The sequence below is a fragment of the Equus caballus genome, chromosome 4, assembly GCF_041296265.1.
Source record: "Equus caballus isolate H_3958 breed thoroughbred chromosome 4, TB-T2T, whole genome shotgun sequence".
Lineage (NCBI taxonomy): Eukaryota > Metazoa > Chordata > Mammalia > Perissodactyla > Equidae > Equus > Equus caballus.
The window spans coordinates 105,798,833-105,813,781 of record NC_091687.1 but is presented as its reverse complement, the minus strand read 5'-3'; the positions used below and the strand labels follow the sequence as shown (position 1 = coordinate 105,813,781).

Genomic DNA, 14,949 nt, shown 5'->3' with positions numbered 1-14,949 from the left:
CCCCTTGAGGACTCCCTCCCTGAGCCACGGAGCCTGGTGGTTTGGCTTGGAAATAGAAGACCAATTGCACCCAGCCCCCGGGAGAACGCCTGGATGGAGAGGGAAATTAAGGAAACTAAGAAATGCTGCAACACCATTTGTTCCTGGAGTTGACTGTTAAGGTCAAGTTGCAAATGATGTACATATAAGGATGAATAAAAGGAGATCCAGAACACAAGATGCCAGGCAGATGCAGCAGGATGAGGCCACCTCGGTCTGAGAAGGCTTCCTGAAGCAGTAGGAAAGCTGGTTCCCAACTTAGCTGCAAACTAGGAGCCCGGGGAGCCTTTACCATATCTGGGCTGCACTCCAGGTATTCTGATTTAATTGGTCTGGGTGGGGCCCAGGCAATGGCACTTTTATAGACTCTTCTGATGATTCTAACTTATGTTTGGAGTTAAGAACTGCCAGCTGTCATATTAAAGCTTCAACATTTGCTGGTTCTGGGAAAACATCTTTACATTGATGTCTAATGAGGAAGCAGAAGTTGAAATGCAGCACCAATTTAAAAGGTAAAAATTAGAAATACATAGGGGGCACCCAGATTTGAACTGGGGACCTCTTGATCTGCAGTCAAATGCTCTACCCCTGAGCTATACCCCCTCCTGTTGTGGTATGACTTAATTAATGTTTTTCATCTGTACAGTCACACCCAGACTACCTGGAAACCTGAGTTGCTACTTCAAGATGGACCTCTTTTGGGAGCTGCCAGGCCTGCTGCAGGGAAAACTCCTCAGGCTGCTGCATAGCAGGAGCCCAGCTCCCTCCTCAGAAGCCCCGCAGCCTGTGCCCTCCCGGCCTACAGCCCCAGCGTGTGGGCAGCAGCCTGGAGAAGCACTGACACTGACTTTTAGAATGGCCTTCAGAGTCAAACGCCTGTGTCCATCATGGTGGATACCTAAAAAAGAGAAATGTGACCTGATCGAGGTGTCTGGCCAAATCTACGTAATGAGGGCCTGACCCTCATGGGCTGGCATTCAGTTCAGGGTACTTTCTACTAAAGTACAATCTAGGACACAAGATGACCCGCCCAACTTTCACTTCTTCAGTTATTATAGGTGGAGAATGATCCACTCCAAGAAATAGTCAGAGTGGCTGAGTAGATGTAGGAATCCCCAAAAGCATTAACAGACCTATTCTAACCTAATTCAAGGATCAAGAAATGCCACTAGAGAAGAACCATATGCGACCCAGCAGCTCTCTGATCTGTGGGTGAAGCCCGGTCACATCTAGAGGAAAAACACACTTTGATTAGCACCTTTTCATCTCTACGTCCGTGCCAAGGCCGTGCTTCTGCTGTTGTCACAGGAGCTGGTAAACTTCTTCTGCAAATGTCTCTTCCTCCGGCTGGAATGCCTCCCTCTCACCTGCCAGCCTTCCCCTTGGGGTCCTGGCAGCCTCCCTGGGAGGTAGCCCAGCAGCTTCTCCGCTCCTCTCCTGGCCAAGGGGCTGCGGAAACGCTGGTTTCTACAGTGACGCTGAAGTCCTCTGGATTTATCTTTTTGGCCATGAGGTGGACCGCCAGGTAAAATTGAAAGGATTGATGAGCCTGCAAGAGCACGAAAGGACCCCCCAGAGGCCAGGGACTAGGCACCAGTGTGAGTCCAGGAAGGTGAGGACTGAGGTAGCAGGACACAGTGGCCTAGAGGGTCAGTGCTCCAGGGGCAGAGCCTCAGGCCCGTGCACAGTAGGGAGTCAGAAAGGAGTCAGCCTTGTTTAAAGACAGGATTTAGGAAGGGCTAAGCTCCTAAGGAGGGAGAGATTAGAAGACGCAAAAAGAAAGCAACTCTGTTTAGCTTTCCTTTGAATGACTATACCATGATTGATTTATCTGTCCCACTGTTGACAGACATCTGAGTTGTTTCCAGTTTGGGGCTATTAAGAGAAATGCTGTTATGAGCATTCTTGTATGTACATGTACACTCTCTGAGGTGTATATCTAGGAATATATTTGCTGAATAATAGAGTGGTCATATTTTCAACTTAATTGATAATGCCAGACAGTTTTTAAAAGTGGTTATACCAAATTACACTACCACCAGCAGGATCTGAGAGTTACCATTGCTGCACATTCTCACCGACACTTAGCATCATCATAGTGATGTCTCATTCTGGTTTAATTTGCATCTCCCTGAAGATTAATAAAGTTTGAGCTCTTTTCATATGCTCACTGGTCATTTGGATGTCCGTTTTTATGAAGTGCCTGCTCAAACCTCTTGTTCATTTTTCTATTGTGTTGTCTGTATTTTTCTTATTGTTTTGTGCAAGCTCTTTATATATTGTGGATATGAACCCTGAATCAATTATATGTGCAGCAGACATCTTTGCCTGCTCTGTGGGTTGCCTTTTTACTCTCTTGATGGTGTCTATTGATGACTGAAAGTTAATTTTAATAATGGACACTTTCATCAATCTTTTTCCTTGTGACAATGTGTACTTTTAAGGGATCTTTCCCTAAATTTTCCTATATTATATTCTAAAATTTCACTTTTAGTTTCATAATCACACTGGAACTGATTTTTGTGTATGGTGTGAGGTTGAGGTCCAGTTCCCTTTTTGTCTATATGGATCCCAATTGCCCCAACACCAGTTATCAGACAGCTCAGCCTTTCCTTGCTGCTCTGCAGTGCCACGCTCATCATCAATCAAGTGTCTACTTATGCATGGGCCTCTTTCTAAGATATGTCTGTTCTCATCCATTGGCTTATTTGCCTATCCCTGCATTAATACCACATTATCTTTCTTACTGTGGCTTTAAAATAAGTTTTGATATCCTGGAGAGCAAGTTCTTCAGGAATGTCTTAGCCATTTGGCCTTATGCATTTCCATACACATTTTAGAATCTGCTTATCAAATTACTTACACACACACACACACACAATCTTGGTATTTTAAGGTTGCATTGAAGTTCTAGAAAACGTAGGGAGAATTGACTGACATCTTTATAATGTTGAGGTTTCAAATCCGGAGTGGTATATCTTCTTATCATTTTATGTCTTCTTCAGTTTCTCTCAACAGTGTTTTATAATTGTTTTTATAATCATGTAAATTTATATAATTTATATGTAATATATATTTATATAATTTATGTACTTATTTATATAATTCTATATAAATTGTATACATTTCTGTATAATTATATATAATTTTGATTAAAATTACATAAGATTATATATAAAATAAATTATAATTATAAATGTTATATAAAATTATATATATGATGACGTTTTATAGTTGCACAGAGTTTTGCAAATCTTTGGTTATATTTATTCCTTGGAATTTGATATTCTATGTTATTGTAAGTGGGATCTTTTTATTTCATTTTCTAAAATTTGTTGCTGGTACATTGAAATATAGTTAATTTTAATTTTGAATCCAGAAACCTTGCTAAACCATCTAATTCTAATGATGTGCTTAGAGGCCCTTTTTATGTTCTGCGTATACAACCATATCATCTGCAAACAACCCCAGTTTTGTTTCTCCTTTGTAACTGTAAGTTTCTGTTTTTTTCTAGCCCGACTGCCCTGGCTCCGACCTCAGTGCATCATTGGACGCAAGAGATGATAGTAGACATTTTTGTCTTGTTTTCAGTTTTCAATGGAAAGCTTCCAACATCCCACCATTAAATAGTATTTAATTCTATATGTTAGGGAGATAGCTTGTAGCATCTTAAGGAGGTAAAAAGCTTGTCCTAGTTTGCCAGGAATTTTTTTGAAATCATGAATGTGTATTGAATTTTATTGAATGTTTTCTCCGTCTGTTTTAGTGATCATGTGATTTTTCCCCCTGTAATCTGTTGTCTTAGTTTGAATTTTTCCAGAAGTAGACCTTGAAACTCGAACTTGAGTGCAAGTAGTTTATTTGGGAGACAAGTCTAGTAAACATTAGCAGAGAGTAGGTAAGTCAGACAGCAAGAGGAAGGAAGCAATAAAAGGTGGGATATTGGGCCAGTTGGCATTATAGGCAACTGGAGCTTAAAGCTACTCTTACGGAACTGTGAGAATGTGTAACATGCCTAGAGTCATCCTCCCCAAAGGATGAGGGAGCTACGGTATTTATTTACCAACTCCTGTCAGTCATTGGTTGAGGGCTGCTCTTGGGGGCAGAGTGCTAGCTCCTTAGCACTTTTAGCCTCTTGCGTGTCCTGGCTGCCTGAGGAAGTCCTCAGATATAAAGTTGCAGGTGCTCACAGTTGAAATTTGGGCCTGCATACACAGAAATGGTAAGTGCTGGAGGATTGTCAATGGGACACCAACAGCATTTGCTATATCCAGTAGTGTGTTGAATTACAGTGATAGATTTTTCTAGTGTTAAGCTAACCTTGCATTTCTGGAATAAACTTAATTTGGTTATTATATATTATTCTTCTTTATGTTATACTGAATTTGATTTACTAATACTTTTGTTTATAGTTTTAAAATTTATGTTAATAAATGAGATTGGACTGTTGTTTTCTCTTCTTATATTGCCCCTGTTATTTTTATATCAGATTTAACTAACCTCACGAAATGAGTTGAGGAAGGTCCCACTTTTTTTGGCTTTTATTCTCCAGAAGTGTTTGTGTAAGACTTACACTATTTCTTTCTTAAATGTTTGGTATAACACATATTGAAACTATCTGTGCCTGGAGTAGTTTTTTTTTTTAATGGCAAAATTTTTCATTATGGATTCAATTCTTCAATAGCTATAGGGTTATTCATGATTTCTATTTCTTCTTGTGTCAATTTTGGTAAAACTAAGCCATAGGGTAGGGACACATACCACTAGGATAAGTCCAAACTAAGATTTGTTAGAAGTTACAAACAATACATCAGGATGTCTGCAATTCCCCAAACTCTCTTTGTCCCATGAAAACGTCTTGGGCTGGACACAGTGGGACACATCCTACCAAGTTTTCCAGAAGAGACATTCTACCTCTGTACCACATCATATATTTATAGGGAAGTTTGGAGGGACCACATCACAGTGGAAGATTTTGATGAAGGAAATGACGTCGCTGGGAGAAGACAGGAGAGTGTAGAGCTTTGCCATTAATTGCGTAGGAAGTTGGCATCCTGGCACCTATATCAGCTAAAATCTTGTGTTTTCCCATAGATCCAGCTTGGCCTTACTAAACTAACTAAAGTGGAGCAGTGAGGAAGGAGAGAGAACCAGGACTGTGTAGCAGACAAAGGATTCCTCTCTATTTCTGTAAGTTCTGTTTTTCTAGAAATTCTTCCATGCCATCTAAATATTATATTTAATTTATATATATCACACAAAGTCACTCATAATATCATCTTATGATTGTTTAATGTTTTTGGAAACTGTAGTAATGTATTCTTTGTAATTCTTTATATTGGTTATTAATGTGTTCTCTTTTGTCAATCTTATCTGTGTTTTCATTTTTATTATTTGTTTCAAAAAACAACTTTTGCTTCATCAACTCTATCTCTTGTATATTTGATTTCTATGTCATTAATTTATGCTTTCATTAATTAATCTTTATTACCTTCTTTCTTATTCTTTTATTGAGTTTATTTTACTGTCCCTTTCATACCTTTTTGGGATAGGCGCTTAGTTAATTTTCAGCTTTTTTTTTCATAACACTATAGATGCATTAAGGCTATAAATTGCCCTCTAAGTACTGCTATGTTTGCAACTGACAACTTTCAATATCTAGTATTTTCTTTAACATTTACTTGAAGGTATTTTCTCATTCCTAATTATCACATAATGGGGTTGAGGAGATAAGCCCTATACACATATAGGGACGTAATGGGGCCTCATATTATTTGGCCCTGGGAGGGAGGCTCCAGGGTGGTTCCTGCAAACCCTCACTAATGGAGATCTAAACCTTCACTGAGGGCCCAGGTAAGATGCATACGGATAACTTTAGCTACCAAAAGTGCACATAAGTAAGGGGGCACCTGGATTTGAACCAGGGACCTCTTGATCTGCAGTCAAATGCTCTACCCCTGAGCTATACCCCCTCTGCTGCTAGTGTGACCTAATTAATAGCTTTCACCTGTGTGGTAACACTCAGGTCTGCAAAATTAAGTTATAGCTCCCTTCCACGACTGATTTTAGAAGCTGCCAAACCTGATTCCTAGTAAGACACCTTCCCCCAGCTCTGTAGCTTTCCAGGCCTTGGTCCCTGGGTGGGGTTATCAGCAAGGAAAAAAGGAGAGAAGCTGCCTGAAGAACCTCCAACCCATTTCCTATTGCCTTTTTGATTTAGCCCAAGAGCTGGCCAACCGTCCCCAAAACTACCCACCTACGTGGCCTCTCAGCTCTTTGTCTTTCTTCCTTCAGTGAAGACAGAAATGGCCTCTAATTCAGGTGGTGTCACAGAGCTCCAGCAGTTGGGGCTTGTAGGAACAATGCTGCACTATTCCTGTCTCTCTTGTTAGAGTAGCTAAGCCAGGTTCTTGGTCTACAAAGTTGAAGCAAGTGATAAGTGAGCTCTGGCATGGGAGAAACCAGATCCCCAGGGAGAAATATCCACCCTATATGGAGAACCTGGACACTGTGATTTGTCCCCGTAGGTCTGACCACCAGGCCACTGTGGCAAACTGTTTCGGTGGGAAGGATTGTTGAGGGTGATAATTTAGGGTTACCATTTACTGTCTGTTCCTGGGAAGTCTGCTGTATCTACAGCTCTCTGATCTGCCCTGGAAAAGCCTAGCAGAATTCTGCATCAGAATTCCTGCTTCTCTTAGCGGACTCAATAGAGTTGAAGAAGTGAGTTATATGCAGAAGGAAAAAACCCCAGATGCCACAAGGAGGTGGGACACCTGTAATATTAGCGCAGGAAGGCATCGGAGAGGTAATCTACCCAGAGTACAGCTGTGCAAGAGCTGACCTGTGGCTCCCAATTTCAGGAAGGACCATAATTGGCATGGATGAATGGAAAGTGGAATAGGAAAACCAATAGGGCAGGGGGCACCTGGATTTGAACCAGGGACCTCTTGATCTGCAGTCAAATGCTCTACCCCTGAGCTATACCCCCTACTTGGCAGGGGTGTCTAATAAGCACCTTTTACCTTCAAAGTCACATCTGGAATTCCTACAACACATTCAAAGTTTCTACTTATTTCTACAGAGCTGGCAACTTATTCCTCCACAAACTCACCCCAGAGAGGTTATCCCCTAGTCCCCGGGGTCCCCCAATCCTACTCCTTCACATGCCTGCACCTTCCCCCCTTTCTTCAGTCTGTGGTCACAGCAGCAGCCCAGAGGAGCACTGACATTTACTGGTAGAAGGGCCGTTAGGATTTACTTGTCTGTTTTTCTCTTATTCTACACTACAAAACAGCGATTTGAAGAGACCTTGTCCAACTCTTTGGAGACACGTGCAGTACCTACATCTGAAGATGTCTCTCCAGTCTGTGCATCTGTGCATTAAACCCAGAGGGTGGCAGTGGGGGTGGTTGGCGACGTTGGCGAACTTCCCAGTCCCTGACCTGGATCAGGGAACTGCCCTGGGAAGCGTCAGGGAGCAACAAAGCGTGAGGACTGCACAGGGCCTCTGCATCCCGCCAGGGAACTCTGGAGCTACAGTGAAAGGCTACCCTGAGCTACAACTTCCATCTCCAGAACATGGGTGCTTTTGATGTTATATTTTTTCTTTTTATTGAAGTATCTTGTGCAAGTATTTTTAAAAGTCAAATCTTGTTTTTAAAGCTTATCACAAAAAAACGCAGTCTTTTGTATCTCCTTCCTGCCCAGAGGCAACCTCTCTTCACTCTTTTGGCTGTTTCTTATAGTCTGTTTACTTCCATGATCTCAAATGATATAAATATCTCATAAGATGCTACATCTAACTTAATCAGGTTTAGACGTCAACTCACTCACTTTTATGAAGAGGATTATAACTCATGTGCCTTCTTCCCTTCTCAGTTTTCTAATAAAATTATCTCTCAATTTTTGGTTTAATAACTTTCTATGTTTCTATGTTTAGTATTTGCAATATTATTAGTTAATAGTGTTCACAGTGCTGAACAGAGCTAAGAATTCTGGTAGAACTTTTTGTTTTTCCTAAAGTTAGTAATAGCCTCATGTTTCAACTGCTTAGTTTTCTTTGAATATTTAGCTGAGATTTTCCACAACCTTTAATCACTCCATAAAATACCTTTCAAAACATTTTTATCACTGTGAAAGCTGTCAGATAATTCACATTTCCGCTTCTTGTTTCTCAGTAGCTGTCTGGCCTCCTCCTACCTCTGGTCTGGTTCCCTGGAAAGCCTCCTACACCCTTGCCTGGACGTTCTTTCTACTTCTCTCTCCTGTGCGGGAGTCCTGCTTTCCTGGATTCCAAAACCTGAATATTTCTTAATTTACTCACTTATTTTGGCAGAAGAACTCCTCCAATTGCTTTCTGTGACAGGTGAGTGTAGGTACATTTTTTAAGAACTTGCATGTCTGCAAGTGTCTATAATTCTACCCACATTCTTGATTAGTGGTCTGGATGGAGAAATCATAGTCCCTCATACTGTGAAGGATTTTTCCTATGGTCTAGTGCCTAGTATTGCTGATGAAAAGTCAAATACACTGTGATTCCCTCTCCTTTGTATATCACCTAGTCTTTCACTCTTTAAACTTTTAAGAGCTTCTGTCTAGCCCCGGTATTCTGTGATTACACCATGACGTACTTGGTGGGGTCATTTTTTATTCATTGTGCTGGGTACTTGGAGCATCTTTTCTAATGGAAACGCATATCCTTTCATTATGGGCGATTTTCTTGAATAACGTCCCCTCCACCTTTTTCTCTTTCTGAAACTTTTATTAGTTGGTTTTTGGACCTCCAGGTTTCAACTTCTAATTTTATTATTTTTCTCTCTCTTATTAACTATCCCTTTGTGTTTTTGTTTGTTTGTTTTACTTACTGGGAAACTGCCTCAAAATTTTTTAAACTGTCTCTTGAATTTTTTATTTCTTCTATCCTTTTGAAAAACATTTCTAAGAGCCCCTTCTTGTTCTGTAACTGATTCTTTTTTATATAGCATCCTCTTCTTGTTTCACAGATGGAATATTTTCTCATATCTTTCTCAGAATATTAATTAGTTACTGTGAAGCCTTCCTCCACTCCTCGTCAGTAAACAGGTGGACCGGTGATGGGCAGTTCTGCCCACTCAGGGATAACAACCAATCAGATTTTCTCTTTTCAAGATGCTTAACATAATAAACACAGAGAAGGGAAGAGGAGCTGAAAGGAGAAGAGGAAATCTAAAAGATGTACAAAGATTGGCCATAAAATAAATGTGTATGTTGAAATGATTATTGAACAGAAAGGGTGAGTGAGGTCGTATAGGTGTTTATAGAGGAAAGACCAAGTCATTGATCAGGAGGGGTATCATAAGCTCCTGTAGGAGAAAGGGTGGCCTTAGGCCTGAGTCCTAAAGCTTTGTTGGTGATGTCGAGAACCGCGTCCCAGGTTCCTCAGGCCCCAGCCATCTGGCTCTTCCTGGATCCTCAGGAAAAGCGAGTGTCTCCTTTTTTCTTCTTACCACAAGCCCCAACCTGTGATGGAGCCTGAGAAGCTCCAGTCTTTGTAACCCGGGTGTGACGTCATCAGGGTGAAGGCTGGCTGACTGCTCCGACGGGGCCTCCCAGGCAGGGTCTCAGGATGATCACCATGATAACGCCTCATCTTTCTGCAGTGTTTGACTTTTCCTCCCCAAAACTACAACTTCAAAAAAATGAAAATTATTTCACAACTATAGATCTGTCCAATCGTAGGACTGTTCACGCCCTGATCGAGGCTCCCCCTTCCCACATCAAGACAGGCAGGAGGGTCTGTGGTGAGGCTGAAGATAGAGGGGAGGTGGCTGGACACCTGTGAGCGTTCACCTGTGCTGGCCAAGAGCCTTGTGACCTCTGCCCGGCCTACAGCAGAGTCCTCCTCTCTAGGGGTCGTTTGGATCCTGCTGCGTGCGATAGAAAAACACGAATAGTCCCTGTGCCTTTGCCCTTTGTAAATGTGTCTAGCCAGCCACAGCTTTCTGTAACCATCAGCTTCTCAGGTCGCAGTTCCCGGTAGTCACACCTAGTTCTGAAGATTCCTTATCGTCTTGATTAAATGCAGGCACTTTCTAAGTCCCCTTCAGTGGGGCACATGCACAAACCACCTCTTGTGTTGGGTGCCCTTTGCAGAGGGGCATCCCCACCAAATCCTCAGGGGGTGAGCTCATTCCCAAAGGATGGTAGCTCCCTAGCTACCAGAAGAGCCAAAACGAAATCCAAAGAAGTGGTTCCAGCTTCTTCCCCCAACTCCCTCCTGACAGCTGAGGACTTCAGGGCTGAGGAGGGCCTGCTGAAACTGCCAGAGGTGGGACTGGAAGGGGAGCAAGGAGGCTGCTTAGCCCTGGAACAGGCCTGCTAGCAAGTTGGAAGCCACTCCAAGAATAAAGGCAGAGCCGCGAGCAACAAGAACCTGGGCCTCAGTTCCCAGGGGAAGAGAAGCTGCTGTGCCAGGCCAGGGGCTGAATCCCACGTGCTGCTTTCAGTCTGCACACATGGTTCTGAACTTCTCGTTACTTTGCCCCTGCTGGGCAGCCTGGTCCTGAATCTGAAAAGTCTATAATAAAAACCACATGAGCCGGAACCTTGCCGCAGCCCACCCCAGCCTGGGGTGAGCTCCTCATCCCAGCCTCCTCCTCCCTCCTGGTCCTACTCACGGGTCCCTGGGCCCACACCACATCTCATGTCTCACCTCTCATTGTAAAGTTCTGACCGATGCGGCTTCCCAGAGACTCATGGCCAACCTCGAAAAGACACTTTTGTGCCTTGGGCCCTCAGGAAATAAGAGCTGATTGAACAGTAGCACTCAGTGCTCCTCCAGAGGAAAAGGGCGCAGTGACCCGGGTGCGATGCACGGGTTTTCCACCAGGCCATCCACAGAGCGGAGTGACCTGGCCTCAGCGAGAGATGAAAATTGATGCAGAGGGCAAAGGAGGAAAAGAGATGTCTGGAGGGCTGCAAAAGGATGGAGGGTCTCAGTGGACTGAAACCGAATTCTGAGCGTGAATATAAAGGCTTTCAACCCCCGACCTCTGGCTCCCCTCCGAGTCCCTCTCCCACCCTCCCTTCTCCACTCCCTGCGCTCGGTCCCCAGGTGCCTCAGGACACCTCAGGAGGCAGTTTACGTCCCACCTTTGCTTATGCTCTTTCTCCTGCCACGATTGCCGCTGCTGCATCTCAGGGAGAGCCAGGGAGGCTTCCGGGAGGAGGCAACGACTTCCTTCCTCACTCTCCAAAACTTGAAAAGAAACTGCCTTGCCCCTTACAACATGATGGTATTTGTCTCTTAGCTAATATTTCATGAGTAGGCAGATTCCAGCTACAATTATATTACTATAGATGATTATTATTCCCTTGTTTGGGGGAAAAATTTGCCAGGGATTATGCAGGATTGGTTTCAGATTTTTACTCTTAGGAATTGTTGCTTTCGAGTCTACAAAGAGGTTGAGTGGAGTGAGGGGTCTCCTGATGTCCCAAATAAGAATGTCAAGTGGAATAAAATAGGGTGATAAATTCACACACTGAGGTCTGGTACGGCTGCAGGAGTGAATTGGCTGGAAGCCCCCTATATGGTCGTGATATGGGTTATTGACCTGAAATCAGAATGTCTTCACTGGACAACTGGTCCACCATCTGGTGCTGCCGCAAAGAGTAACTGAGCGCTAATTAGTACAGAACTGAAACCCTGCCTGCCAGGCTTCCTCCAAATCCCCACCACTCAGCGTTAAAGGACTCCTGGAAGCAGGCCACTTGGTTCATCTTCCTGAGAAAACATGTGGCCGCTCATTCACCCCAGGGGGCCCTGAGAGTCTCTGCTGCTCAGATGGGAGGTGGACGTCCCACGGTGCATTTCTGTGTCCCTGTTCGAGGCAGGTGACTGGGGCCCTCCAAGAACGCAGGGGGCAGGGAAGCAGCCCCCAGGTGTGACACAGGGCCTCATGACTGAAGTGGCTGCAGCCCCTCGAAGGGAGTAGCCGTTTCCTGGCACCAGTGCACCCCAGGAAGAGCCCCCTGACTGCCCTTCCTTTGGCAGTTCACTCTGTGCGGACTCTGCTGAAGCAGCAGGGACTGGTGCCCTGGGGGCCTGCTGGGAGCCCTGTGCTCAATGGGGGGGCAGCCAACAAGGGGTGTCAAAGCTCCCATTTCCCCCATGGAGATGGCCATGTGTGGCGGAGATGGGACGTGCCCATGGCAAAGACGACAGCTGCAAGGCTCTAAGGATAAGCGTTAAGAAGGGGACAAGGCAGCCCTGGAGAAGTTCACCTGGGGCTGCAAGAAGCTAAAGAGGCTTTTTGGCAAAGATCCCAACTGTCTTTCCTCTCTTCTCCCCTTGCAGGACTCAATTCCACAGGACCCAGAGGGAAAAAGGCATTCCTTCAATAAGTGAAAAACTGCAGGCGGGTAGGAGGCAGCGGGCTTGAGCCGGAGACCGCTTGCTCCTCAGGCAAACGCTCCAGCCCGGCTCGCACCCTCGCTTGCTGTGACTCTCGAATAAGCGCCCGCGCAGCCTCATCGCCGCTCTGCTTCTTTTCCGTCAGCCATGGGAACAGCTCCGCTACAAATGAAACCCGTTCCTGCTCCCTTTCTCCTTCCCCCACCCCGACCCCCTCCCACCTGGCAGCCCGGAGCCCTGCCGCCTCTCCTCGCCCCCTATTCATGGTGAAGACGTCTAAAGCCACTGAAGTTATTCTAGAAGGGCTTTTAGAATGATCCAGAATAGTGGTTGCTAAATCTGGCAGCCCAGAAGAATCATCTGGTGTTTCTGTGACGTGGATGGATGAAAAGAAAGAAGGGTGCTGTTGAAAAATAAACCTCCAGCCCCAGCTCAGACAGAACGAGTCAGAATCTCCGGAGACGGGGCCCAGGTGAGGCGGGTGCTTGACCACACTCCCAGGGGTGCTGGTGCTCGGGCGTGTGGAGTCCCCACATCACCTTAACAAACAAGGTGGTCATGGCTAGAACCACATTTCTGGTTCTGGGACTTTCCGTGGCCCCAGCCCAGGAGATGACCGAGACTAGATTCCTTTCTACTCCCAACTGTGCCACCCCAATCTGGGGAATGAGATGAGCCAAGCCGAAGGTATGGGGACTAAAACCAAACTTACTTCAGGGGCACCTGGATTTGGACCAGGGACCTCTCCCCGGCAGTCAAATACTCTACCCCTGAGCTAGTCCCCTTGACTGATGAGGAGTTTCTAGTAAATATCTCTTCATCTGTGTTGCAATGCCCACATGCCCTGTGCACTGACATCTCTATTAATTCTTAGAAAGTTCTAGAGATAGGGAAATGTTGCCTCACAGCAAATTCTCACCTTTTGACCCTCTTCTCCCACATGGCTCTCCCCTCTCTGTTTTGGCCCCCAGAAGCCTTCTCTGCTCAGTCTTGCAGTCTCATCGTTCTTAGTACCACTCAAAGGCGCCTGTATGAAAACCCATTGCTAAGGACCGCCCCGCCTTCCTCCCTCTCCTCAGCAAGCTCCGTCTACTTCAAACTTGCCCCCAGCCCTCTCCCCCTCCCCCGCCCGCATCCCCGACGCCTGGATGGACTGGGGGCTTGCTGTCCCTCTCCCCGTCTCTTCTCCTCTTTCCTCTTACCACAGCTACTTCCTGGCTTTCCGCAGGGTCTCGATGGAATCCAGGCAAATTATTTGAATATTTTAGCCTGAGAGGCCACAACCCCCATCCTGGGGCCCAGGAGGCCACCCCAGCTGCCCCAAGGGGCCTCAAATTAGAAGGTCAGCGCAGCTGGAGTAGCAGGAACTGTGCCCGAGAACCAGGACTAGAGATGCCTCTGCTGGACGAAGCCCTGCCTGAGGCCTAGCACTGCAGACCTAGAAAGTGAGACTGGCCCTTGCTACCGCCACCAGCAAGATCAAAACGCCACACAGACCCCAAAAGTGTAGAGAAAAGACACCTGCCCAGAGGGGCACATGAGGTCCCCCCAGCCCTGTCCGTCAACGGGAGCCCCAACGCTGCCACCAGGTACTTGGCTGAGGACCTGCAGAAGTGGTGACTTCCTACCACCCTTTCACCAGCCCCCTCACGGCCCCACTCCAACTGCAGGACATGCTTGCTCCCTAGCCCCCTGCATCTCGGACTTTCCCACCTTTCCGTGCTCTAGGACAGCGCCTGACTGACTGTTCCAGAATCCTCCAACTCCCCCTTCTGGACTGTTACTCCTCCCAGCTCATCCTATAACTGTGCAAGGTCTTATTTCGGTAATGATTCCCTTACTCAATAGTACTTACAGGGATTCTGCTGCTCTCATTGAACACTGACTGGCACATCTCACTGGTTTATTTTAAACTTTTTCATTCGTGTATGAAACACGCAAAAATGCTCAGATCATAAGTGTTCAGTTTTATGAAGAATAAAAAAGAAGTATACCTGTGTCAGCTCACATCCAGAGCAAGGAATAGAACTCTACTCACAGGGGGATGGAAATGAGACGCAAGGGGGGCAGGGACCGCCTCGTCTCTGAGCGTACACTTAGATGTAACCTCGACTTTTGAATCATTTTAATGTTTTACATTTCCAAAAATAATACAATAAGTGTGAGGCGAACCTAAAAATAAACATAAACAAAAAACCTAATGGTATATCACATTGATAACATGACCACAAGGAAGAAAACACCCTCAGTGGCATACATCTTAAGGAGAAAAAGAGATATTGAATTACAATGAGATATTGAACTTTACTTCGTAAGTTGTTTTGCTATAACTTACAGAATTTATTTTTGAGCGAATGAGTAAACATATTGATATTTTGGGGAACCAGGGTTCTAATCGTGAGAGACAGGAGATATAAATATGGAATGCAGGAAGGCAAGGAAGAACTGTGGAGTTGAGTTGGAAATGTCAGAAGCAGTGTGAATACACACGCACATGTGTGTGCATACGCACGCAC

General features: G+C 45.2%; 2 long non-coding RNA genes and 3 other non-coding genes across 5 annotated transcripts; 2 read left to right on the top strand and 3 right to left on the bottom strand.

Moving 5' to 3' along the window:
• On the top strand, positions 1–4,396 carry LOC138923845 (uncharacterized). The gene is made up of 3 exons (XR_011438029.1): positions 1–551; positions 686–1,564; positions 3,554–4,396. It is a non-coding gene; the product is annotated as an uncharacterized lncRNA (long non-coding RNA).
• TRNAC-GCA (transfer RNA cysteine (anticodon GCA)) lies at positions 571–642 on the bottom strand. Its single transcript has one exon. It is a non-coding gene; the product is annotated as a tRNA-Cys (tRNA).
• A 698-nt stretch (positions 4,397–5,094) lies between the features above and the next one.
• LOC138923844 (uncharacterized) lies at positions 5,095–14,629 on the top strand. Its single transcript, XR_011438028.1, has 3 exons — positions 5,095–5,229; positions 12,377–12,905; positions 13,662–14,629. It is a non-coding gene; the product is annotated as an uncharacterized lncRNA (long non-coding RNA).
• TRNAC-GCA (transfer RNA cysteine (anticodon GCA)) lies at positions 5,940–6,011 on the bottom strand. The gene has a single exon. It is a non-coding gene; the product is annotated as a tRNA-Cys (tRNA).
• Positions 6,959–7,030, bottom strand: TRNAC-GCA (transfer RNA cysteine (anticodon GCA)). Its single transcript has one exon. It is a non-coding gene; the product is annotated as a tRNA-Cys (tRNA).
• Positions 14,630–14,949: the final 320 nt, after the last annotated feature.